The following is a 26,642-nucleotide window of genomic DNA, read 5'->3' on the forward strand; positions in this document are numbered from 1 at the left end:
GAGTCCTCTATATGGTGCCATAAGCCTCAGTGATTAGGTAGAGAAGAGTGAGTGAGTGATGAGTGGGTGAAGGATGGGGTGTCATATGAGAAGCGTGCCGACCAGTGCCATTAATGTTCTCTGAAAAGAAAAAGACGTAAAGAGAAAGAGTTACAGATGGATTGATACCATATCTTTATCACTCACTTCCTCTCCCACTCTCCTAAAGTGTTAACAGGGTGTGTGTGTTTTTGTTCCCGCTACATTAGGTTTGCCTTCAGCGCATTAGGCCGAAATTATGTTTCGGGATAACTAACCCCTATAACTACTGTAAATATAAAATTAACTAAACCAACACAAACACAAACACACACACACACACACACACACACACACACACACACACACACACACACACACACACACGCACGCACATACACACACAAATAAAGTACATCTTCTTGATTGGAATATTTGAAAATCTGTCTCAATTTAATACTACACTGACAAAAGGTTGTGATCAGGGATACGATCAGACGTTGATATGCGGTGTCATGTGTGGGATTGGCTTTCTATGTCAAATCTGGGCGGACGAGGAGTACAGAAAGAGTTCTTTCTGTCAGAAAGCTCATTGATTGTGCCCTGGGGAAACAAACCTTTCAACCTCACAACCTGTATGTGACATCCCTGGATACCTTCCAGGATGTGTGTGCGTGTATGTGTGTGCGTGCGCGTGTGTGTGTGTGTGTGTGTGTGTGTGTGTGTGTGTGTGTGTGTGTGTGTGTGTGCACAATCCGATTCATTATTATAATATAACAACACATTAAGTATGACTTGCAAGTGAATAATGGATAAAGATCACTGGAGTCCAGTGCAACGGAGCCACGATGAAAAGCAATCAAAGCATTCGTGCCCAGATATGGGCTTTACTGCAGGGATCCTTTGTTGTTGTTGCTGTTAGTGCTATCCTTGGACCCAAACAGTTCCATCCATTGTGGCACAGTCCTAGTGATGTAGATAAGCAGAGCATCAGAGCGTTGAGTAGTCGGCTGTCCAGCTGTCTAAACCTTCAGGGCAAATGTTTACAGTGGCGTTTGTCATTTGCCAATTTTTATATAAAACAGTATCTGTATGTACTCATCTCAACAGGCAGGTTATCGTTCTAATTATATGATGTTTTCGTAGCATTAGTATTACTAGAAAGAGTAATAGTATAGAGTTTATTAGTCGGTTTAATTCGGTGGAATACACCTACTACTACAAAACGCTTTTCAAGGTACTCAACAATACTCTTGCTTTCGTAATATATTGTGAATCAAATGTTAAGAGTGATTTTGAAAAGGTTGACATTGAGCAAGTCACCCAGGAGCAGCTCAGCGGCCAAGCTTTGAGGGGGCAGCAAGGGGGCCGGGGTTACTGTGCCAGGGTTGAAGTAGGGGAGAAAGTGGAGGAAATACAGGCAATAGAATGTGGTACCAAAACAACAAGTCAGCCAGAGACAGAAAAAACACTAAAATGAAATTGAGCTATGTGGAAAGAGTCATGACCTTACTTTAGCAGGGGCCTCTTGAGGTTGACACGTTGAAGAGACAGAGACACACTCCCAGGGAGAAAAACCAAAACCAGCTCAGTGTTTTTCCAGAGAGGGTGAAGATGTGAAGTTCAGTTTGGAAGCAATCAACTACTAATAATTACAACTACCTTTGTACAGTGCTTGTCATCAGGAACCAAGGCGCTTTATATGAACAATTAACAAATAACGATTAAGCAATTAGAGCAGTGATCTGTGCATAAGCATAGATTTTTTCTTTAACAGATAGAAAATGTTGTATTAATTTCTTCCCTTCAAAAACCTTGATAGATTCACGTTCCATGTGCATTGGAGTAGAATCTGTGAGGAACCGGAGCATGAGAGAAGAACCATGTTGGAAACCGCAGATAAACTGACAAACACCTCAACTCCTGTGCTATGATTGGGTGGGGGTCCTTAAGGTAAGAAAGTAATTTAAGGAAGGTTGGATAGTAATGCTAATAAGATAGAATTGTTGGTCTAAGGGTTAGAGATGAATTCGGTTGTGTTATCACATCTTTTATGCAAAGGAGCGAGGGTTTTTCAAAGAAAAAGTGAAGGGATGTTGCTGTACAATACATATATATATATATATATATATATATATATATATATATATACATTTAATGGCCTAGGATAATATTGCCCTCTTTTCACATCTACAAATTGACAAATTCTGTGTGTGCGTGTGTGTGCGTGTGTGTGCGAGCAGATCCATTTATTGATCCGCCCTAAACAGCTGTAAGAGTCATTGAAACATTGTCAGGTCACTAATAGGATAGCTCCTTCTGAAATAACTGCACATTTTTTAGCCGAGACCCTCCTTGAAAAGGCAAGTCAATTAACAATTACCCGACTAATCCCCAACAGGAGATTATTTTCCCTCCTACTCTGTTTTTTTAATTGACCATGTCTCTGTGGAACAACATGGGGTTTTTAATCCATCGCATAATTTGGTTTGAGGATGGTTTAAAGGGCATATCCAATCATTCTTTCCCATTGAATAGGCACGGCACTATACATCACTGCCGACGTGGTTTTAAACCCATGCAAAATTGCGAGAATCTTGATTAATAGATTGTAATTCATTAGAATCATTTAATTTCTAATTTATTTAATTCACTGTCCATGACGTTATTGGCTCATGCCTTCAGCGATCATAGGCTGTAGCCGTAAACCCTCCCCAACCAATAGCACCAGTAGCAGCCCCACTAGCACGGCACTACGTATATATAAAGCAGCCTTTTAAGTGACAAGCAGGTCAGGCCAATAGATGCCTGCAGCTTAATTTCAGTCTCAGTCTTCAGGATTGTTCTACCCTGACCCTATTTTTTCCGTTATTCAGGATATGAGTGATTAATCCAGACAACAATATTTTAAATTGGTCCAGTGTTGAGTTATTGCACATTGTAGCCATGAAACTGTCTGCAATGAAACCAGGGGCTTTAGCTCCCCCTCGATATCCATCCTCAAATAGTGCTTGTTTTTGACACTTACTGCTTAACCTTATGGAAAGGATCCGTACTGAATAATACATCTTTTGTGTTTACCTTTTGCTTGTTCTGGTCAGTTTGATATTGTGTTGCGGGAGATGAGTTGTTGCAGGATATTTCCCTGATTTGATTGATTGAGATAACAATCTCAACCCTCCTTCACCCAAACCTTTAACATAAAACTAATGGCGCATTTCCACCGGGCGGGTGTGGTCCGGTTAGGTATGAATAGGTGCGGCACGGTTCGCGTTTCCCTCGCTAAAAGTGGGCGGGGTCCCGACTTAGCCGTGATTAGCCGTACTAAACTTTCTTTATTGAAGAAAATGTCGTGCAAAAGTTTGCCATCCTTCTCTGACGATGCTTACATAGTTGCAGCCAGGGCCGACGGACTGCGGGGGAAAGTGAGGCAGTCGTGGGGGGGCCCAAGGCAGAGGGGGGGCCCATGGCAATATAACAAAAAAAAAAAATCGAATTATCCACCAGCCCATAGTGTTAGGAGTCGCACACGGCCTCGTCCCCCCCCCCCCCCGTCCCCCCGTCTTCAACAATTCAGCGCAGGGGGCTGGTAGGGCCCAGGATTTGGTGCAACGGCCCTGGTTGCAGCGGTTATCGCCCTCCGGCTTAACCCCGCCCTACCATAAGGATACTGTCGGCAGTGGAAACGCGAGCCGTAACTGATCTCATGCCGCGTTTCCACTGCAGGGTGCCGTACGGTTCGGTTCGCCTCAGTCCGGTAGGGAGGGGGCGGTGTAGCCCAGCTCAGTTCCGAGGTCGCGTTTTCCTCCGCCGACAGTACCCTTTATGGTAGGCCGGATGTCGATCGCCGCGGCAGCTACGTAAACATCGTAAACAACGTCTTCTTCCCCAAGAATGCAGAGGAAAGTCTCCACCTCCTTGTTCGCCCAAGCAAGCGTTTTACGCGACATGTTCGTTGTAAAGAATAATACCTTGAGACTACTGTTTGTTTGTTTTTATCCCCACATCGTCCGGAAGTGACGATTCTGTCGACCAATCAACGGAGGGGGTGTGTTGCTCGAATTTTCCGGCACTCTTTTGGGCATCTCAGTACCCCAACGGAGGAGTACTGAAGACGAGGGCAAAATGAGTACGGCTCAGTCCGGGTCAAGGGAAGAAACACGGCATAAGGAAAACCGCATCTTCCCTCCTGGGCCAAGGCGTGCTTGGCCTAAGTGCACCCGCCGGTGGAAACGCGCCATAAGCCACCCTTTCTTTTATCCCGGACAACTCATGTCTCCACCTTTTTCTCACGACTCAGCCCTTCGCGAGAGAGCATACTTCTCTGTTTAGAGCAAGACCCCCCCTTGTGTGGGACCCAACAACCAACTGACAGGATAGAGCAAAAGGTGAAGAAAAATGTAGTCGGTATCCTTTCCATAATGTAAAAAATGCATCTAGCCCATCAGGGACACAAACTAGCACTTTAAGGGGATGTACGTTGACGGGGCAGTATTGCCTCGTTACATTGCAGACCATTTTGCGGCTACAATGGCTGAATCGCTCTTCCTCACTACAGGACCAATTTAAAACATTCTTGTCTCTTTAATTTAAAGTCTTCATGAATATTCACCATCAATACTTCTAACGGGTCAATCAGTAAGTATGTCCAAAAAATTATCACTCTAGGTGCATTCAGGAGATCATGGAAATCCTTTCCCTTTCCAACCACTGTGGAGACTATAGGGTGATTGGACCAAGTTGTATCTCCTGGCTCTCGATCTCGAGCTATAGCGCCACGGTGGACTAAAGCCATGTATCTATAAAATGCTGGCCTTGAGAAGATGGCCTTAACACCATCCCACCTGTCTATTGTGTACCTGTAGGTCATACAATAATCATCTGTCTTGAGCATTTCCAACCTCTACTCGCATTAAAAAGCTCACCCATTGCTAGATATGTTTGTATGCAGGCCACCGCGTCCAGGTGTTACCACCATTGGGAACAACCATGGGTACATTTTATGTCCCACTCATTCAAAGCTGGTCACTTAAGGAACTATAAGTTCCTTCCGTGGATGGAAAAACGTTATTTGAGTGCCTTAGAAGAAAGAGTTTACATAAAGTGTGATAAATTAGTGATTATTATTATGGTTGTAATGGACCTTCAAATGGTTAATAGCACTAATTGGTGATGTTCTCTCTATTCTTGTCTAATAAGTCCACTTACAATTGAAATGCAGGGCTAACTCCTTTCCTTTTAATGTCCATTGAGCTTAAATTTCTATAAACCAAACTGATATATTTTATGCAAAACAAAGCTAGGGAAAGGTGATGCAAATCACCATATGTTTGTACAATGGTATGCCTATACTAACTCACTAATGAAAGAGCTGGTTAGGCCAGTCGTCCTAGATCTGTTTTAGTAGATAGTAAAACAAATACAGGGATAATGTGCTTTTTGAAGCTTAATTGAAACCACATGAAAACTAAACGGTGGACAGCTTGGTTTGGTTGATATTTCTGAAGGTTCATCAGGATTTTGAGGCATTGCAGCTTCAAAAGGCCTGACGTTTGGTGTTTCAGAATACATTGCATGATATTATTATGCATTGCAAGTATGACATCAACTCAAATATGATGATTACAATCAAATCGTCAAACGAATCATAAACAAATACAAAAATAATGTTTTTTGGCAACGTTTTGGAGTAGGATGCGTCATTAAATAATCTAAAGCCTTGTTGTTGACCTCGGGATGTGGTCTAACTCATCGGATGACAATGTGAGCAAGACCCAATCTGGGACTGTCCCGACCTGACATTTAATGCGTCCTGGCGTGGTCACTTGATAAAAGTCACGTTGAAATGACAAGTGTAACCGAGGCCTTGGACACCATACAAGATGATTTCCACTGAGCTGTCGAGTTTTCATTATGCTTCCTCTCCTCCTTTAAATCCCTTTAATGAAAACCCAGCAGTTGGCCTTGACGAGCACCATAGATACTGAAGGCTAAGGCCTTATCCTGCTGCCAATGCTATTGATTACCTGATTATCTAGTGACAGCCTTGAATTGCTGCAACCAGCGTTCCAAATGGATGGGAGGAGAAGTTGGTGAGAGAATCGATTGTGATCTGACAGATGAACTTTTTAGGAGCTAGAAATGCTGTCACGGGCCAAAAAAGGTTGGGAATCGGCACTGTGTACACAACAACCTAGTAATAGTACCCAAAGCCTGTGGACCACGTGATAGTAGAGAGGTCTGCAGATGAGCAAAATCCAGATATCTACAGTACAATGATTACACTTAATTGTGATGAAGTTGGCCATATAGGATCCGAAAACACGTTATTGTGTTCATTTGCATCTGAGCATCCTATCAACATGAATTAAGGATTTATTGTGCCTTGTGCTATTCATTTGACTGGTTTGTTGCTAGGGGTCATTATAATCATAGAGAATCAAGAAGGTAAAGTCGAACGTTTTTCAAAAGCCAAGAGCAGGCAAATTTATTTCCTCTGTGTAATCAGCACTAGACAAAGACTATTAAATATTTTAATACCCTGAATGTGACCTGGATGAACATATTGTTACAGATTATGGACGGGGAGTAAGAGATTTATGTTGTGTTACTTATACCGATGGAGCGTGACTGGCCAAGTAATCCGAGTGTTGGATCTACTGCATGCTGATGAGTGCCTGGCCCTGGCATTCAATGGCATTCAAAACAGCTGCTGGCATTAGTTCTGCAGCCACTTCTGGATTCATAATTCGAGGTCAGTCAATCTGTTGTCTGCCTGTCTAGGCCTTTATGCTTACATGTAGATGCAGTTGCATTGCTGAGCATGACACTTCTAATATTGCTTGTGCTGTGTATGAATAAAAGACAACATGAGAATATGAGGTCAAGGCCGTTTGTTACAAACAAGTATATTGGTGGTTATGGAGATGCATAAACAAGGAAGACCCAGAGTTGACAAACTTGACACCGCTACCTTCAGCGATGTTGCCAACCTCTATTTTTATAACACAGAGTGACTCACGATTCATCATGAACGTGTTGACATTGGTGATAGTGTTATTGTTATATGAATTATTATATAAAAACATGCTTTGAAAATTGGTTGCATAAAAGGTTAGATGGCGGTAAAATACACGGTTTATACATTTTTGTAATGGCGATGCATTTCTATTCTGAAAAGCTGAACAGTGTCTTCTCTCCTTGGCTTAGCACCCTCGGCAACATCAAGACTCATCGTCAGGACATGATAAATAAAGTACAGCGATGGAATTATTGTCATTATTATTTTGGTAAGGGGAAAGGCAGTTAGGGCTTTTACTGTTTATTGAACAATACTGCCATGAGTCTGTGGCAAACAAATAGAGAGTGAACCCAGATAGTAATTGAGATGAGAATTTTGATTAATCTAAGTTGTGAAGTACTGATCAATGTCAGACCAAGCACTATTCAATACCTAACCATAGTAATCTGAACCAACCTTTCTCCCCCCTATTCTCACCTGGGAGATGGGCCTACCATTAACATTGATTAATCTGGCAAGCTAACTAAGCAAACTAAGAGGTCTGGGCTGCTAACACTATTCATACTATCCAAAAATATAGAAGTGAGTACACAACAAAAGCTAAATGTAGGCACATATATTGAGCCAGTAAAGTTGCCTAAAAGCAAACATAGGAAGGTTTTTCCAATTTCCATTTAAATGTTGGTGTAATGGGAAAATTCTATTTTCACACTCTATTCCACAACCTCCCCCTCCGTTTCTCTACCTGCCATTTGTTGGTATGTGCCATTTCCTTGACCCCTTGAGGGGTGTCAAGGGTCAAAGGCTCAGAATGCACGGTAACGTCTCCCTCTGATACCCACATGAGGGTTCCCATCCCAATACGTTCTATTGGGGAGCGGAACTTTTTCTGAGTATCCTGAGACCTGACAACACTGTATAAAAAGGTCCTTGCTTTTGCCCATGCTTTGGACTTCTCCTTGCGAAGCAAATAGAGAGACGCAGGGCGAACTCCCATCAGAGATCTTGGATTATTGAATTGTTTTGTTTTTTTATGTTTGTTGCATGACTGTTGTATGTTTGTTATGTTATTGTACGTTTATCACTCACTTAAATTAGCCTAATTGTTATACGTTTTGGAATACTCTTTAGTCCTACTCAGTTTAGACAGAAATAATTGATGTGGGACAAATAGAAAAGTTACATTTCCCAATGAATATACTGTAGATACTGTTCTACATTACTATTAGGCTTTATATTCAAGGTGGTTACGTTGTTGAATATTAATTTTCGTAATTCTTCATGGTGTTGAATAAGGAAAAAGAGAATAACTTCTCATCTTCAAATTCACAGAGACCAAATTATTTAAATGGTGCATTGGTCACACACAGAAAGACACACACTAACACTCACTCACTCACTCACACGTCATTGGTCTTGTGTTTGAATGTCGGGTCTGTCTCTTTAAGTCAAAGCTGCTCTTTTCTGAGCCATTTTACCATTGAGTCCAACGAAGCGTAGCGAGGGCTAATTGACTTGTAGTTCTGCTGTTGCTCTCAGTGTGAGGAATGTTGATTGAGACATCGCCCTCCCACACACACACACACACACACACACACACACACACACACACACACACACACACACACACACACACACACACACACAAAGATAGACATTGACAAACACAAAAGAGATATGACGTAGCGCAACAGGGAACATCGTGGCATTCTGAAAATATTTGTGTATGAATCTCTATTATCTATCTGCCATATCTATTCTCTTTGTTGATGCTGTATGTTCTGTAAGGCAGCAAAGAGAGCCATTGATGAAGGCTGTGGATGAAAGCCTCACACGCATGCAAGGAACATTCCTGACACGCAACCTTCCTCACTTCCATTATAAGATGCAGGAACCACAGGAAGGCATTTACACACACACACACACACACACACACACACACACACACACACACACACGCACACGCACACACATCCTCAGACAGACAGACTCACAGCTTATGTGTTTTTTTGAGTGAACTAGATGTAAAATACTGTATAATGGACAGATTGCTGGTTATCATTTATATCTGAATAAGATAAGTCAACCAGAGCTTGAATATTAAGACACACATGTTGAACAATTTCCTTAAATCTGCAGTGTATTGCTACTGTATCACTGAACAAGGAAAAAACACAGAAGAATAGATAAAATATAGGAAGTTATGGAAAATGCAGATTTGGAATCCTCAGTATCTGGAAGGCAAACCCAACCATGGTAGTTTTAAAATAAGTGTAAATGCTTTCTATACCAAAGCAAGAGTGGTGGCTCTCACACTGATTAAACACTTCTGATGAGCATCACATAAGCAGTGCATGAATGCTACGTGGCAACCGGGATACTAAATGGAGCATCATGGTGCTGTTAAGAGGCAGGTTCATAGACTACATCCCCAAGGCCACGGATGGAAGCTTCCATCACGGTGAACGGCTGACTAGCAGCCAGAGAGATATCACAGCTGGATAGAAAAAGGAATACAAACATTGGGAGCACACACACACACACACACACACACACACACACACACACACACACACACACACACACACACACACACACACACACACACACACACACACACACACACACACACACACACACACACACACACCAAACACCATCATCTATAGTTATTTATCACACATCTATACATTCTAATCCAAATCGCATTTGAAGCTTGTAGTGGACAAATAATGGGGACAACTACTTTGTTTATGCATTTAGCCTCTACTTTAGGTAACTAGCTAACATTGCTATACCATGTGTTGGAGCATCAGTCGCTACGTGGAAGCCTCATTGCGGTTGAGATCAGATGGAAGCGGGCCGTCGTGGTTGTTTTTTTTCATGCTTCAGTGAATAAATCTAATTCCAGGTGTTTGCTTATCGATGAGCAATCCCGGTCTGCCAAAGCACACACAATGAGCCAAACACATGTGACCCGCAGCATCATGAAGTGGATATTTCAAATCATTCAATATAGTATGCACCTAGTGACACAGAAGTTAATGTGGTTCTGTTTCTAACCTTCTACATTCTACCTCCTCTTCAGCCCTCTCATTTCGAGCTAATATCCATCTATGGGGCCTATATTGCACCCAGTAGTGTTGGCTCGTTCGTTCGCGAACGGGTTCGAATGAACGAGTCTTTAGGACGAACAAACTGAACCGGTTCGTCTCTCTCGTTCGTTCGGTCGTCTCGTTCACCATTCGATTCACCGGAAACTCGGCTGAACGAACGAACGAGTTTCCGGTAGCACTAACTCCACTGAGTCTGACTGACTCAACTGCGTACCGTGCAATGGCGTGCATTCCATGATGCGATTCACCATTACTGGAAGCTAGGCTGAATCGCGAACGACTCCTCCACGTTCAGTCGAGTTTCCGGTGAATCGATTCACCGGAAACTCGACTGAACTGGGAGGAGTCGTTCACGAATCGTATGTTCGTTTAGCCTGGTTTCCGGTAGCGGTAAATCGCATCATGGAATGGACCCCATTGCACGGTTCTCAGCTGAGTCAGTCAGACTCAGTGGAGTTAGTGCTACCGGAAACTCGACTGAACGAACAAACGGACGAACGATTCGCGAACGACTCGTGGCGAACTGAATCACGCGAACTGGGTCACGGAAACGAATCATTGAATCCACCACTAGCACCCAGCGCAATTTGCCTTCTACACCGACGCATGTATCGTTGCTAGTTTACACCTGGCATAGAGCTGATTTTCCCCCGCACCAACTCGCGCCACTACACTTGCGCTGTTAGAGGCATGTCAATGAAAAGCAGAGGGGTACATGGGGCTATTTTACTGATCCAAAAAGCAATTGTGCCACCGACCGGAATATACCTGTGCCGTGTTCCAATATCCATACTATCCGTACTTACTAGCCTAAGTTTGAGTACATAGGGCGTTCCGATTCATATCGGGCGAAAATAAGTGTACTGAAAGGACCCGGATGGTGTACTCAAAACGGTCAAATTGCGAAGTGTGTGGCGATGTACACTTTTCGTACTCAACAGAAGCCATCTTAGCTATGTAGCGGAAGAGGGCGGAGCCAGGCTGAGCCAAACTCGGCACATTTTCCACACAGCCTGCATTAATAGAGTCATTTTGTATTTTTTATAGCTTTTATAGCCTTTTATAGCTGCTAGGCATAAAGAGTTCACCGTTCAAAACGGGATGTGTATTGCGGGGGAGGTGCCGCGGCGGCAGTCGTGATCATAATTTCCCGTTAGTGCACCACGGAGTATTCGATTTGGAACAACACTGACATCTAAAAATGAGCGCACTTAGTGAGTGCGGATAGTGTACTTCGTTTAAGTGTTCTCATGGAAGTATGGATGTCGGAACACGGCATTGGTTTAAATGCACTAGCGGATAGCGCAGTTGGTGTTGCTATTTTGAAGTGCCATGGCAGGTCGGAACTTCAACAAAAATGTACACACACGTAGGCTATACACAGTACAAACATGTAAACGATTAGCCTAAATGAAATATTATGATGTCAAAGATTGTGATGTGTGAAATTGTGTAGAAATAGCATACGGATTTTGGAAACAAAATTTCTTTCCATAGGGGCTGCATGAATGAACACTGTAGTAGGCTAAATCCATGGGTTAAAATAATAATAACAATACTAAAGTCGAGCAAAGTATATCCCAGCCTTTGAAAACAAAATCTTGTTTTAGGGTAAATGATAACGTTGGTTGAATTATTAGTGAAAGAACAGCTGATGTAGCGGTAAGAAGTTGTACTTTTATATCAATGCAAAAAAGAATGGCATTGTTAAGCCGATATCTTTTAGGATTGATGAGTATTTGATCGTGAGAAAACATCGTTTTACCACAAGTGAGTGTTTAAAAGAATGAAAACACTAAGCACTGATTGCATAATACAGTCCATGGCAATGTATATTAACGGGGGGACGCATGCATAATATGAACACAAGTCGATAACGATAATGTATACAATACTGGTAACAAACGATGTTTGTTAATTTATCGCCGCATATCGTAAAATATACCCACAGTTGCGGCCACAGGTACATATTGTAATGACCACAGGCGAGGCAGTGAGCGAAGTAAGGCTTAACAGCGGGTTTATTGAATTCCACAACTTGGACAGGCAGGAGCAGCTCGAACGGAAAACCACAACAACAAAGCCTGTGCAGAAGGAAACACCCAGAACCCCCTCCAAGATGGCCCGCCCCTATCTCCCAAACCCTGTGATGCTACAATATCATATATGTGTTAGGTTGTCTTTGATGACTTTTACATGACGACTCTGTTTCTCAGGTTGTAGAAGAAAACGCTATTCCGTGTGTGACATAGACTGAGTCTTTTGAAGTTTGAAATTCATGTGTTCATGCATTTGTCTCAGCGGAGACTGCAAACACGCTGTCAAAATCAACTTGTCATGTTCAAATGCGCTGGCTCTTAAAGGGGATGGGAGATGGCGCTCTCATTGGTTTACTGCATGTTACGCCCAAAATACACCTACGGGTAATTGAGCTACTTAGAGCAACCCATTTTAGATTTGCGTCGGGCGCAAGAGTCATTTATCCGCCGGTATAATAGCAACAGTGCCAGATATCCGCCCACAATGCTACTTGCGTTTTGCGTTTCATACTTGCGTTTCAGTCCGTTATAGGGCCCTATATCTCTTACGCTCTCTTCTCTTCATCTGCATGGAGAGACAGACAAACTAGTCCTGGATAATTATGCAAGCTTGAATAATTCCCACCGTGTGCCAAGGGGAGACACCTGCAACTGCTAATCTGTGTGTAGTTGTGTTTGTAGTTGTATCTGTGAGTGTGTGTGTCTGGGTGTGTCATCGGTTATGCGAAGAAGAAGGAAGGCATTAGCAATGCTTGGTGCAATGGAATACAAAATGGCAGTCAAACTCAAAACATTCACACTCACACACACACACACACACACACACACACACACACACACACACACACACACACACACACAGTAAGATGCAGGCAGAAACTAAAACAGTAAAGCACCGTAAGGCACAGTGGCAACAGCAACTTGAGATTGTAAAGCTGTTTTAGCTGATGCATACTCACTGTCATTGCCGCTACTCTCTCTAACACTCCCCATCTATCTCTCTCCAGCCTTGACTTCCTCTCACATTAGCCCTCCTCTATCCCTCATGCTCGATACCTTCCGCCTCACCTCTCAGCCTCCTCTCCTAGTGCAGCTCTGCTTCTTCAGAGCAGAGCTGCATTGTTTGTTTTGTTTGTTCTCGCACCAGAGGATTAGAGAGAGAGAGAGAGAGAGAGAGAGAGAGAGAGAGAGAGAGAGAGAGAGAGGGAGAGGGAGGGAGAGAGAGAGAGAGAAAATATTAAGTAAGATGCAAAAGAATAATAGTAGAAAAATAATAATAATAATAATAATAAGAAGTAGTAGGAAAACTGAAATAAAGATGAGGCATTGGAAAGGCAGAATGCACCAAGAAGAGAGTACTACAGCCGAGTTAGGGTGGAATATTAGGTGAGAAAGTAGGGTGAGAAGAGCGCAAGGAAACCTCTCATGCAGCGGCCTGGCTTTGGAGTCTATTAACAGCTAATTTCAGCTGCTTTGCACATAGATGGTAATTGGACCTCTGAACCAATTTTCATTTATTTAACTCCCATTACAACCAAGTGATCCCGATACTAACATAACATTGGGACTTAGTTAATTGGCAGCGAGGCAACGCGAATGGCACTCTCTTAGATGTAGAATCTTTAAAGCAGCATATGGTAGGCCCCAGCAACAATAACATTGATGGAAGATGATCACACATTTGGGGCAAGAGGGAATTCTTTAAATAAACATATATGGTGTGAACCTCTTTGAAGCTGTGGATAAGCAAAGATTAAAAGATGCATTCAAGAAAACTAAATGTAACACATTAAGATAGTTCTTCTTTGGTCACATTTTCGGGTCCTGATGGGATCCCCGAACACAGAGAGATTATGGGCCCTATTTTAACGGTCTGAAACGCAAGTGGGAAGCGCAAAGCGCAAGTAGCTTTGTGGGCGGTTCTACGGCGCTATCGCTATTTTACAGGCGGATAAATGACACTTCCGCCGCGGCGCAAGTGTCAAAAGGGTTGGTCTGAAGCAGCCTAATTACCCGTAGGTGTGGTTTGGGCGTAACGTGCAATGAACCAATCAGAGCGTTTTCTCGCATCCCCTTTAAGAGCGATCGGCGCTTGTTCCATGGCGGGTTGCTATTATGATGGCGGATTTGCCAGGCGCACGCCAAGAAAGGTTCACAACAGATGATGTCCAGAGGAGGGAGAAAATAATAATTTTTCGGCTAAATCTCCTTCAAATCTTTGCAACTTTTCATTTTTCGTTTTGTATTATTTTTCTTCATTTACGCCTATGAACATTTGTCTCAAGGACCTACTATACTTTCCGATGTTTTGGGCTCACTTTCTCTGAATCACAAGGTTATGAATGCATGGTATTAATTGTACAATGAAGCTTAACAATAGAGCGGAGATGTCAGTTTGCTTATAGGCCTACCTACCTCACTATATACGATGCAGCTCCTCTGACAGATGAGCTCTCCTCTCCCGTGCTGCTGAGGCATTTGGACGTAATGGCATCGGCACATGCAGTTCAGCATCATGTCTCCTTATGTCCTCTAATCTATCCTCATTAATGTTATCGACACATCCATGATTCATGGCAATGTTGTGTTAAACACAACATGCCACAAGGAATGTTGCGACTTTTTGAGGACCATACTGTAAAGTACCACCTGACCTATCCAAACACCTGAAGCGCATTTTCAGTATTCCGAATGTACGTTCAATTACACTGCGTGTTTGTGTGTGTTTCCTGTTGAATACAATTTCGCGCACTGTTGCTGGCATAAGAAATGGGGTCATGAGCCATGACTTCAACGGATAGCCGTTGTCCCCTAACAGCCAACCATCCAAGGGAGGATTCCCCTCGAATATAGCAGGAATGGTCGAGTTTGCCAATATGAAAGAGTCATGGCTTGAGCCAGGGTAATTAGCAAAGACATGATTTATTCTACAATTAGCATCGGAAATGACTTGGATATTAATCGAATGAGTTCCGTTCCGGTTTATGTATACGAGTGCGTTTACTGATGGGGCACGTACCTGCACATGGGTGCAGTCTATAGCACCAAGGACGCCAGGGAACCCATACTTGGTCCAAAACTCCTGCTTTGTTCTTTCCTGGCTGTCAGGTGTAACGGGGAATTTGATGTATTCCCCAGCATCTCGGACTAGACCTGACGTAACTGCATGTATAGCCGAACTTATTGCCGATTGTGAAATGCGTCCAATATAACTAAGGGGATGCTGGAACGACCCAGATGCATAGAAATGCAGTGCCGCTGTAACTTTCACTTCAACGGGGAGGGCATAGGGACAGCGTGCATCAGTCCCCAGTTCATCTGCCAGGAGATGACAGATATCTGTGACAGCCTGACGGGTCAGGCGTAGCTTACGCCTGCATTCCGCCTCACTCAGGGAGAGATAGGTGTGTCTGGGCCGGTAGACCCTCTCCCCCCGGCGTCTGATCCTCTGTCCCAAGACGTATTCCATTCCACTGTGCAATAGAAAAATTATGAGCAACCTCAACTTAACGGGTAAGTTGCAGAGTAAGGTTTTAAATGGACTTAAAGAAGGTGATTTCGCAGTCTTCAGAATTGTGGTTCCTGATTCTTGACGGACAACCCACTTTGACAGGTGTCCTTACATGTGTCTCTTGCCACTATTGGTCAACCAGGTTAATTTGATCCGTCATTACGCCTGCTACAATTCGCTTGAATAATTTGGGTAAATGTGTACGCTAGATTTATGCCTATTTATTTTATCTTTATGGACACCACAATGATTTTCCTTGTGTGGTAATATTTTATTTTCCTTGTAATTATGTATGGTTTGCAAAAATGGGAACTGCTGTCCGTGTAGATGAGAGAAGCAAAGTGTATGCGCGAGGTGCACAAGCAATCCGTATGCATCGCATGCGCATGTATGCATGCGCCCTTAAAATAGCATCTGAACAACGCGCCACTGACTTTAAACCAGGTATTTCCTGGTCAGTAGCGCAATGGTATTCAGAAACGGCAAAATAACGTTTGCGCCAGAACACTCCTCCTTCTTCCGCCGAACCGCCCCTTGGAGCGCATGATCAATCCCTAATTTACCGGCGAGTGGCGGTGGTGGGAAAAGAACGCTCTGCGCCAGTTGTAAACTAGCAACGACACATGCGCCAGTGACTAAGTCACTTGCGCCGGATGCAAGATAGGGCCCTATGTGTTTTTGGTCAAATATTATATTATCTGGGCATACCTATGTTCATTGTGGTTCTGTAAAGGGCAACTCTGTACATGCCAACCCTTCACGATGCATCTACCATGACTCCCCAGGTGATGAGCATTAAACTGGAGTCTAGAGTCATGTGTCACAGCATCTTCTGTAAAGAGGAAAGAACTCTAAGGCAAAATGATTCCAAGCTGGCTAAAACGATTCCTACGGTAATCCAGAAGAATGGTGAACGTTTTAAACATGGACTCCATAAGAAACAGCTTCTGCATTCTCGTAATGATTCCTTACTATCTTCTTGTATTGGGCTGTTCGATTCATTGCTATCTGTGCAGGTCCATGCAGATCCATGCAGGACCAAATTCTGCAGATTAGTATATGCTGCAACCAATACATGTTTTTATTTCACTGTTAGACAGTCATAAAGAATAACACACAAAAGGATGTGAGGGAAAATATATAATCTTGACATACTAGACAAACACAATAATTCATGATATATAGTTTAATGTATTCAACACGCAGTCAAAAACACAATGGGGGACAATCGTAACTAAGCAACAAACTAACACGCAAAGCTGGTTAGAAGTGATTAATTCCTTTGTTAGAAGAATTACTGGTTCATAAATCAATGGACCCAGTTGCCGTTATTCAGTGAAAATGTCAACGTTCGAGGCACTTTTATTTGAACAGGCCTTTGGTTTTTTTACCCAGAGAGGCACAACAGGACAGAAATCCATGATTGAGAAATGCTATCATTCAATTTGCAATAGCTTCTATAACAAGGACACAGAAACACAGAACAGTTTAAAATTACTTAATATAATGGGGAACTCTGTCTGTCTAGCTAATCGTTATCTGTTTCTCTGTCTATCTGACCCATTAAATATTAACATCACAATAAAAGGTTAAATTGGAGGCAAACAAAATAGTTGCAACATAATGATGTTGGATTAACGAATGACATGCAATGCGTCATCACAAATACGTTAAACAAATACATAATGAATAGAAGAGCATAGAGCTCAACTGTGAATTAATATAAAAGCCGTGATAGTTCATGAATTTAAAATAGTTTAAAGTAGTGAAGAAACAAAGGAATCGGATGTTCAACAGACCATTCAGCTGCAGACCTAAACACATATGTGTACTGGTATTGTAGTCAAACAGTTATTGGCAAAGACAGCAATACCTGTTTATGTTGTTGCTACAAGCTTGTGAACCGGAGGCAAATTCCTTGCACGTGCAAAACACACATGGCTTTTAAATCTGGTTCTGATGCTAAATCTAGATTTATTTATTTCCCCGGAACTCTCTCGGAACGATGGCAGAAAGAGGTCATGGTTTGAAGAAAGGTAGAGAGATGACTTTAAAGGCCTTTCACTTCCATCTCCTGTTCATTTTGCTTTGCGTTGAGATGGTGGCGGCATTAGGGCGGATTGGTTAGTGGGGGGCATTGGTTGACGTAGGCTACAATTGAACGGCGACTGGAGTGTCAGTGGGAGCTGGGTGTGAAATGATAAATTAAAGGGAATTGAGCAGGTGTTTGAAGGAAACTGTCTGAAGGGTCCGATTGAAACAAACACGTAGAATAATTCCTTTGTGACTTTGTTGGGGCATCTTATTCCATTATCGCAGTAGTGATGATGCCGGCCTCTCCCTCTAAACAAATTCAAATGTATGGCAATATTTTATTTATAACGACTAACAGACCGTAGCATTGTATCATAGCACTAAAGTGTTCCAGGGCTCTTTCTGGCAGAAAGGAGAAACTTGTTCATTACAGAAACACTGCTATGCTTTTAAGCTTTGAGAGTTGTCCACAGAGATCGTGTAGTCATCGATCGGCCATTGTGAGGAATGCAAGTCGCTGCCAATTAAGAGGCATTGTTAAATTTATACTTTTGGTTGGAGTGACACTTAGGGGAAAAAAACGATCTGAGAAATCTGTCCGAGTCTGCCTCATAGACGACGTTCAGAAATAAAAGGACATATTATAAAAGAGATTAAACATCAAATAGCTTGAGAGGGAAAAGAGCTTCTAATTTACAGAATAATTAAGTGGGAAAATAATGCACACCTAAATTAAAGATCCACTAAATGTATCATGGCTCATGTGCAATTAATCACATTAGTAGTAGAAATATAAATAAAAAATCTCTCAGTAAGGAAGTACAGTTAGAATATTTAATTGGTTTAGGATAGCTTTGCGCCAGCAGCCGGTATCTAGTGGTCGCCGTTGTCGGTTTTTTTTACTATATAGGAAAGCAGAAACAAAAAAGAGCATAAGGTTTAAAAAAAAATTAAGCATTAGAGGCCCACTGGCTTTATGAGGAGATCACATTGTATCGGAGCCCAGTGTAGTGCATGCATTCTACAGGACTTATATATTTTAGCTGTTTTGCACGTTATTTTGGTAGTAGTTATAACTCAAAAAACGTTAACTGTTGGGAAGACACACAATAAGAAAGCTGCTTATTGTGATTTTGAGATAATAAGTGATATGTACAATATCATATAGCATTTATGTGCTCCACTATGGGTGTAAAGTCAATCATCAACATCAATTTATTGAAATAGCACCAGCGACTCAATTATCAATGTAATTGTACAGCTTTTATTATCCCTTGCTATGGGAGGATGTGGGAGTGAAGCAGTAGGGTCCAAACATATCGCTTAACTCTACACAGAACAACCCCCTTTAATGAGCCTGCACCCGCATAATGGCAGCGGTAGCAGTGTGCTGGTTTGATTGACAGGTGTCGGGGAAAGCTCCAGTGACTATGCAGCGTTGGAGAACAGCTCGCTGCCATTAGTGGTGACAAGTAGTCCATCATTCTCAGCCACTTAACACGTGTGTGTAACCGCTGGGCGCATGCCACGCCACGCACCGTGTCGCACGCGATGGGCGCACACGCCCATTGCTGAACCGTGGGATAGACAATGACATAGCTCAAATATTTTCTTTCATTTATTTTATATATCAGCCCACTGTACAACAACTATTAGCTGTTTGAGAGACATTTCATATGTGCAGTAGAACATACATATCGATTTCTCTGATGTGTACAATATAATGACTGCATGTGATGTTTACAACCAACAAGCAATTCTTTTTTATTTTTATAGATGTTCAATGATGAATGCCTGATGTTGGTAATAAGTATTTGTCTCAAATTATGGTTTGTCTAATGTATTATCACATTTCAAGGATATAAAACTGCTCACCAAGGTTTAAAACAATTGCATAATGTCAATAAAAAAAAAGCGTCCCAAATAATCTTCGGTCAACATAATACAATTCTAATCATTTTTTTAGAATTTAGTTTTTGTCCATAGCTCTGCTATATACACATATAAAACCCATAAAATAGACACTATTTTTTCGCTTATCAACGAGCTTGCCCGGAGCAACACTAACACTAACTAGGCTTCCATGTTATTGGCCATTTTTTAAACACTAATATATCTCAAAATAGCACCAAACCTCTGCAGTAGCATGACTAAGGTCCCTACACATAAAACAAAGTTTTAGGTTAGGTTTAGTTAGGTTTCCGGGAGTTAATTAAAAAAAAAATGTTTAACAATTTTCCATTGAAATCCATGTTAAACTCCAATAATTGTTCTTACACAACTTGTTTATTCCATTTATGCCAAGCTCTCGACAGCATAACAATCCAGCATCGCCACAACGGCTGGAAACAACTCACTGCGCGCTCCCAGGTGGCTATCGTAAATAATATAATAGAGGCGCCCTCTTGACACTTGGCTATTTGTGACAGAATATCTATAGCGAGTTTTGGCTTCTCTTTTATATTATTTACGGTAGCCATTTACGTGGGTTGTGAGTTGTTTCCAGCCGTTGTGGGGATGCTGGATTGTTATGCTGTCGAGAGTTTGGCATAAATGGAATAAACAAGTCGTGTAAGACCAATTATTTGAGTTTAACTTGCATTTCCACAACTTAATAATCAACTTCTATGTACTTCCTGTAAATATGGACCTGCCCGTAAGGAAAAGACTTGTAGCAGGTTTTTTTAATAAACTCCCGGTACACTTACTAAGTTGTTGATGCTTTGTTTTTTGTGTAGGGACCCTAGTCATGTTACTTCATAGGTTTGGTGCTATTCTGAGCAATATAAGCGGTTAAAAAAATGCAGATTTGGAAGTGTTCGCACTGCCCCTAGCCAATAATATGGAAGCCATTTGGGCTGTTAGCGTTGTATCGGGCAAGCTCTATACTCATTGATTTTATGGGTTTCATGCCGCAAAAGACCCAAGGTAAAAAATCTCGCCAGAATTACACTTTAAGGGTTGCACCGTTTGAATTCAGCATTGTGCCATTGTAGAGCAGTGTGTGTCTTTAAAACCAATAATAATAATGTCACAACCAAATAGTGTGCAGCTGGTGGTGAACGACCACCATTTTAATTAAATGCAAATGAGCCCGGCATTCTAATTGAGAAAAACGGAATAAAAAATCTGGACCACAATATGTCGATGACATCGGGCCACTCAAATGATCCTGAACTAGATTTAATTTTCTGAAATTATACAATGTTAATCTTCGTGTGTGGACACATTCATTCGATAAAATGCATGCAAATCCGCCACGGAACAGATTTTCTGAAGCTGTCGAAACACAACGTTGATTGGAATGGACAGTAATCCATGTTGCCATTGGGACTTGTGTTCCCAGTTTCTGCCAAGAGTCAATAAACAGATCGACCAAACTTCTGGGAACACAGAAGGGATCTACATAACTTGTCACCATGTCTTAAAGGAGGACAGTTTGTCCAAGCTAAGTGGTGGCACTCTGATCAATCACGTTTAGTGTGCTGGTCAAACTACTTTGGCAAGCCTTTAGGTATACTCCGACCTGCTGCAGTATAAAATAGTGAATTCAATGGCTCTAACCTTTCTGTTAATAATACTAATAATAATGGTGCTGCTAAAAATGTATGTCTATATTAACAGAGGTCAGGTGCTGTAAATTCAGATGGCCGATATAGTGTTATCAGTTCCGGCAATACAGTTGTGAAGAATACATGTGTATCTAAATGCACAGAGTCCCTCTGGGGTCATATGGTAGTAAATATACCTCGATGTGTAAATCCGCGCGCACGGATTTGTAAACCGTTCCACCGGATTCTGAATCCGTGCGCATGGATTTGGCTTGTTCTACACAGCAGCGATACCCCATGAGCATTGTGACGGCGAACTTTATCTATAAAGTATGAATGACTTAATGTAGGGGTTATAATCTATACAGCATGAATCACTGAATGTAGGGGTTATCATCTGTACAGTATGAATGACTGAATGTAGGAGTTATCATCTGTATGAATGACAGAATGTAGGGTTTATCATCTATACAGTATGAATGCATGAATGAATGTAGAGTTCATCTTTTCACATTTGACTGTACCGTTGGCTTTTCAATCATGTTAGAGCCTTCTCATGTGCTGGAGCCTAATAGAGTTGCAGCATGACATAAAGCCACTCCAACCGCTGATTTACAATAATGTCCATAAACTCATAGAATATAGCTGTGGTTTTCATGAATATGTTGTAAAATGTAAATATCTCTGTTCAATGTAAACAAATTATTGTTATTTTTAACATTGTTTTTAATATGTTTGAGTTCTTTGAAATATTACAAATAAACGATTCTGACTGAAATACCATGTTTGCCTCATCTTGAATATATCTTATACTCATGCATGAGGCCTTTGTAGTAACCAGTAAGCCGTCACAATGGGGATCCCCTGCTGTGCATAGCAAACCAAATTCATGCGTATGGATTTGGAATCTGAGGGAACGGATTTACAAAACCGTGCACATGGTTTTGGTATCCGAGGGAACGTTGATTTCTGCTATGTGACCCCAGGGGGGCTCCGTTTAAATGGATTTCAAGTGACTGAGAATGAATGAGAATCAACTCAAATTAATTATATTCTAGAGTATACCCAAGGGAAAACTATGACGCAATTGGGTTTGCCAAACTGGGACTTCCAAAGAAAATCCTAAATTCAGACCATGCAAATGTAAAACAGTGTGGTTCATAAGGCACTGGATTTCAAACATGTCAGATTGTCAATAGTGGACAACAATATTTGCCATGATACTTTTGGCAATGAAGGCTCAATACCACCATCAGATGGTTGCTGTGTCAATATCTATTACAAAAGCTGATGGATGCTGAAATGCATCTTTCAATTGTCTTTCGTAATTTACTTTGCTACCTACAATTTAGTAAAAGATTGGGATGTTTTGACACATTATATGATGCACATCAGTAAAAACAAACAGAATGCAAAAACATGCAAAACAGAATACCAATGAGTTGTACCCACAGAGAGAAAATCAGGCAAAGATGAGAAGACATATTAAAGTTGCTTGTCAACATTACAATCATTCATTATACAGTTGAATTCCAAATATTGGTTCAGACAGAAAGTTTAATCATCCCATCTGAGGTTGTTTTTATTCTCAATTTTTTTTGGCCTTTATCATTTACCATTCAGCAGCTGCACTGGTAGAGGTTTATAATTTGGCGCGTCCTTCTATCCAATCATCTCTTAGCCCTTTTACAAATTAACTCTGTATCCTCTCCTAAGAATCTGGTCTGGAGATGATCCGGAGACACCCTTTCACACAGGTGGAGAAAAGCCGCATCAGGCTGGCCACACATATCGGAGATACTCTGGATACTTTAAAGAAGGGGTGGCGCCTAGGTAGCGCGCACAAAGTATGCAGCGGAAGTTGCAGTGATATGTTCACAACATATCGGAGACGGGGGATGAGGATTCAGACTCATGCAGACTGCATTTATTATTAGACATATCTGCAATGTCATAAGATGAGTGGACAAAGCTACCCTCCGGGCTCACGGTTTGGCACCAGTCGCCTGATTGTAACGTCAACACATCAGCAACACACACGCTCGTTTTGTATTCTCCAGCTCTCCGTATCTCTGGACTTTACCCTAGGGGTCTACCCGGAGGAGATGATTCAGACATTTGCGTTCACACAAACAGCCCTTTCGTCTATAATCCGGAGGATGTCCGGCTGAGTGTATGTGTGAATGGGCTATCTAAAGACCTCTGTCTCTTAATACAAAGCATCTTTCCCTCAATCCCTTGCTTCTGTTGCTCTCTTCCTCCTCTGATCTCGCAGGAAATGTAAATCTTCCATGACTTACGAATGCTAAACTGAATAGTGGCCACATTAGCCTCTCTTTCTTCTAACTCCTGAGCCCCGGCGGTATCAGGGCGCGGCGGCTCAGTCCATTGGTAATGCCGGCCTTCTTATTGTTCGCCGCTGTGCAAATAAGAGGCTTGCAACGAGCACTAACGCTTATCAGCTCCACTGCACCCACCCCCCCCCCCCCCCCCTACACACACACACACACACACAGAAACACACACACACAGACACACACATAAATACTGTGGCAACCCGTATTCTTGAGTGAACCACCTCCTCCCCATACAGGACTCGACTGAGCTGGGCAAAAGCCAAGAGGCACGTTTATTCCAAAATCAAACATAAAGTCTCTTACTGAAAAACACAACAGAACGAAAAACCTGTGAGGAAACAACGGTCCTATCCCTCTTGGATGGAATCCCGTCAACCACGAGGACCGGTCTCTCCGTGCACCAGCCACATGGCTGGGAGAGCCGTGAATGAGTGGAGAAGCAGGCTATTTAAGCCCTGTTTCTCCACCTGTTCTACAGGTGCTCTGCGTCTAGTTAATTGGTCCCGGCTCCAATGCCCTCAATAGCGCCATCTGGGGGTAGGCTGCTTCCAGGGGAGCAGGGCCGGATATGGGTTGCCCCAACAAACACACACACACACACACACACACACACACACACACACACACACACACACACACACACACACACACACACACACACACACACACACACACACACACACACACACACACACACACACACACACACACACACACACACACACACCGGGTTGCCACACTCCTCGATCCCTTTGTTGAAGCCTCGGGTGGCCTTTCGGAGCACGGGCGGTCCAGCGCGTAGCATGGATGCTTCTGCTGCCGGCGACTCTTGCGGCAGCGGCGGCAGCGTCTCTTGCGGCAGCGTCTCTTGCGGCAGCGGCGGCATCTCTGGCGGCAGCGGCGGCGTCTCTGGCGGCAGCGGCGGCGTCTCTTGCGGCACCGTGCCACAACACACACACACACACACACACACACACACACACACACACACACACACACACACACACACACACACACACACACACACACACACACACACACACACACACACACACACACACACACACACACACACTTTGGTTCCACAAGCGGATGAACACTGCGGCCCGTGCGTTGCTTCGAGCATATCCTCGCAAACAAAGATGCGTCGTATTCGCTATGTCAAATACAACGCAAGCTCTAATCCAATAAGGGAGCTAGACGACCCTACACTTGCCCATGCACGGGCACACACACACACACACACACACACACACACACACACACACACACACATAAGCTCTTTAGCCCGAATGCCATTCAAACTAGTGTAGCATGGAGAGTTTATTGTTATGTTGTTGAATGCTGTAGGAAAAAGAGGCTTGCGGGGAAGACTTGTCTGCAGAATGGGCTGTTAAGGCGGAAACACGCACAGACACACACACACACACACACACACGCACGCACGCACGCAGGCACGCACGCACACACACACACACACACAAATAATGTGTACAAACAAACACAACTCTCCCCTTTTAGCAGGGTTCTATCTGAGCAGGTGGAGATAACATTGAGTGGCAAAGAGCAAGGAGCAAGGTGTGATGCATCAGCACACACACACACACACACACACACACACACACACACACACACACACACACACACACACACACACACACACACACACACAGTCACACATAGACTAGTAGTATGTATTAAACACTAAACTATATATTAGAAATTATTTGCTGCCCTGACATACACTTCTATTTTCCTCAACCCTTGTTAACATGACTCACACACAAGCACATCGCCCGCCCACATGCACACACACACGCACACGCACACGCATACACACACGCATACACACATACAGACAATATGCTTTGGCCTGCAGCAAGGAAGCATGAGAAGAAAAAAATGACACTGAAATATTTTGTGTGCATGTGTGTCAGTGTGTGTGTGTGTGTGTGTGTGTGTGTGTGTGTGTGTGTGTGTGTGTGTGTGTGTGTGTACATTTTCCGCCCCATTTTTGTGCTGACTCCAGATGTCCCATTCACCAAAATGAAAGACATAGTGAGGCCCACAGTAACGTTATAGTTACTGTAGAGCGGTCAACACGTGTTGAGTTTCAGCCATCCTGGAGTCTGTCTTTGGGTAATACAGCTATTTAAACATGGAAATTGATTAGTTGGCTAAAAAATTGTATCGGCTCCAACCTCGTTTGGCAATAATGGAAACATGACACCCAAAATATTCTCGTAGGTATCACACTGAATCCATTTTGCTTTTTTGTCACTACGTTTTATTGAAATAAAGTTACTTTTAATGATAAGAAGTCAAAGTACGACAGGCCAACAATATTTGTGATAAGATTGATAAGAATGTGTGGACACACACACATTTCTGTCCCCTTTCTGCCATTTTTTGTATCATTTATATGTAGCAGCCTATTCTTTTCCGACCTTTAAATTTAGATTGGCAGTTGACATAATCTGTGATTGAGTGACTGGGAAAAAGCAACAGTGACAATGTCAGCACTCATTTTTCAAAGTTCATATATGTTTTCAGCATGAAATGCCCGGAGCGATTTCACAAATAAGCCTTGGAAACAGACGCAGTTTGGTAGCAACCACGTCTATACTGCTTTTCTGCATTCTACTGTTTACAAACCTTGTTTTGCGATGTGCACCCCTGTCGTGAAATGCGTCCCCTCGCGAGGCTTTGTAAAGGGAATAGAAGAGAAGAGAAGAGCGTTGGTTATTTACCATGTTTAGAAGAGTTGAGTGTAAATAAATAATGTTCTTCTCAACATAAATCCTTAAAACCTGTAATTCCTAGCAGATAATAACGGAGCTTGCTGTTGATTTGTTAATGACTTATAATAACGATATCAACCTTATGACCTCAATAATATCCACACAGACAATAATTAATAGTAGGAAAAGAGAGGGAGGAAGAAAAAATAAATGAATATACTGTTTTAAAGTGACTCAGTGATTTTTGTGTATAT

General features: G+C 42.5%; 1 protein-coding gene across 1 annotated transcript in view; it reads left to right on the plus strand.

The window, feature by feature from the left end:
- The window catches only part of LOC115543897 (uncharacterized), a 979,736-nt gene that overhangs the window by 464,547 nt on the left and 488,547 nt on the right, over positions 1-26,642 (plus strand). The gene's annotated exons all lie outside the window — the stretch shown is intronic.

Source organism: Gadus morhua, chromosome 5, assembly GCF_902167405.1.
Source record: "Gadus morhua chromosome 5, gadMor3.0, whole genome shotgun sequence".
In the NCBI taxonomy this organism is placed as follows: domain Eukaryota; kingdom Metazoa; phylum Chordata; class Actinopteri; order Gadiformes; family Gadidae; genus Gadus; species Gadus morhua.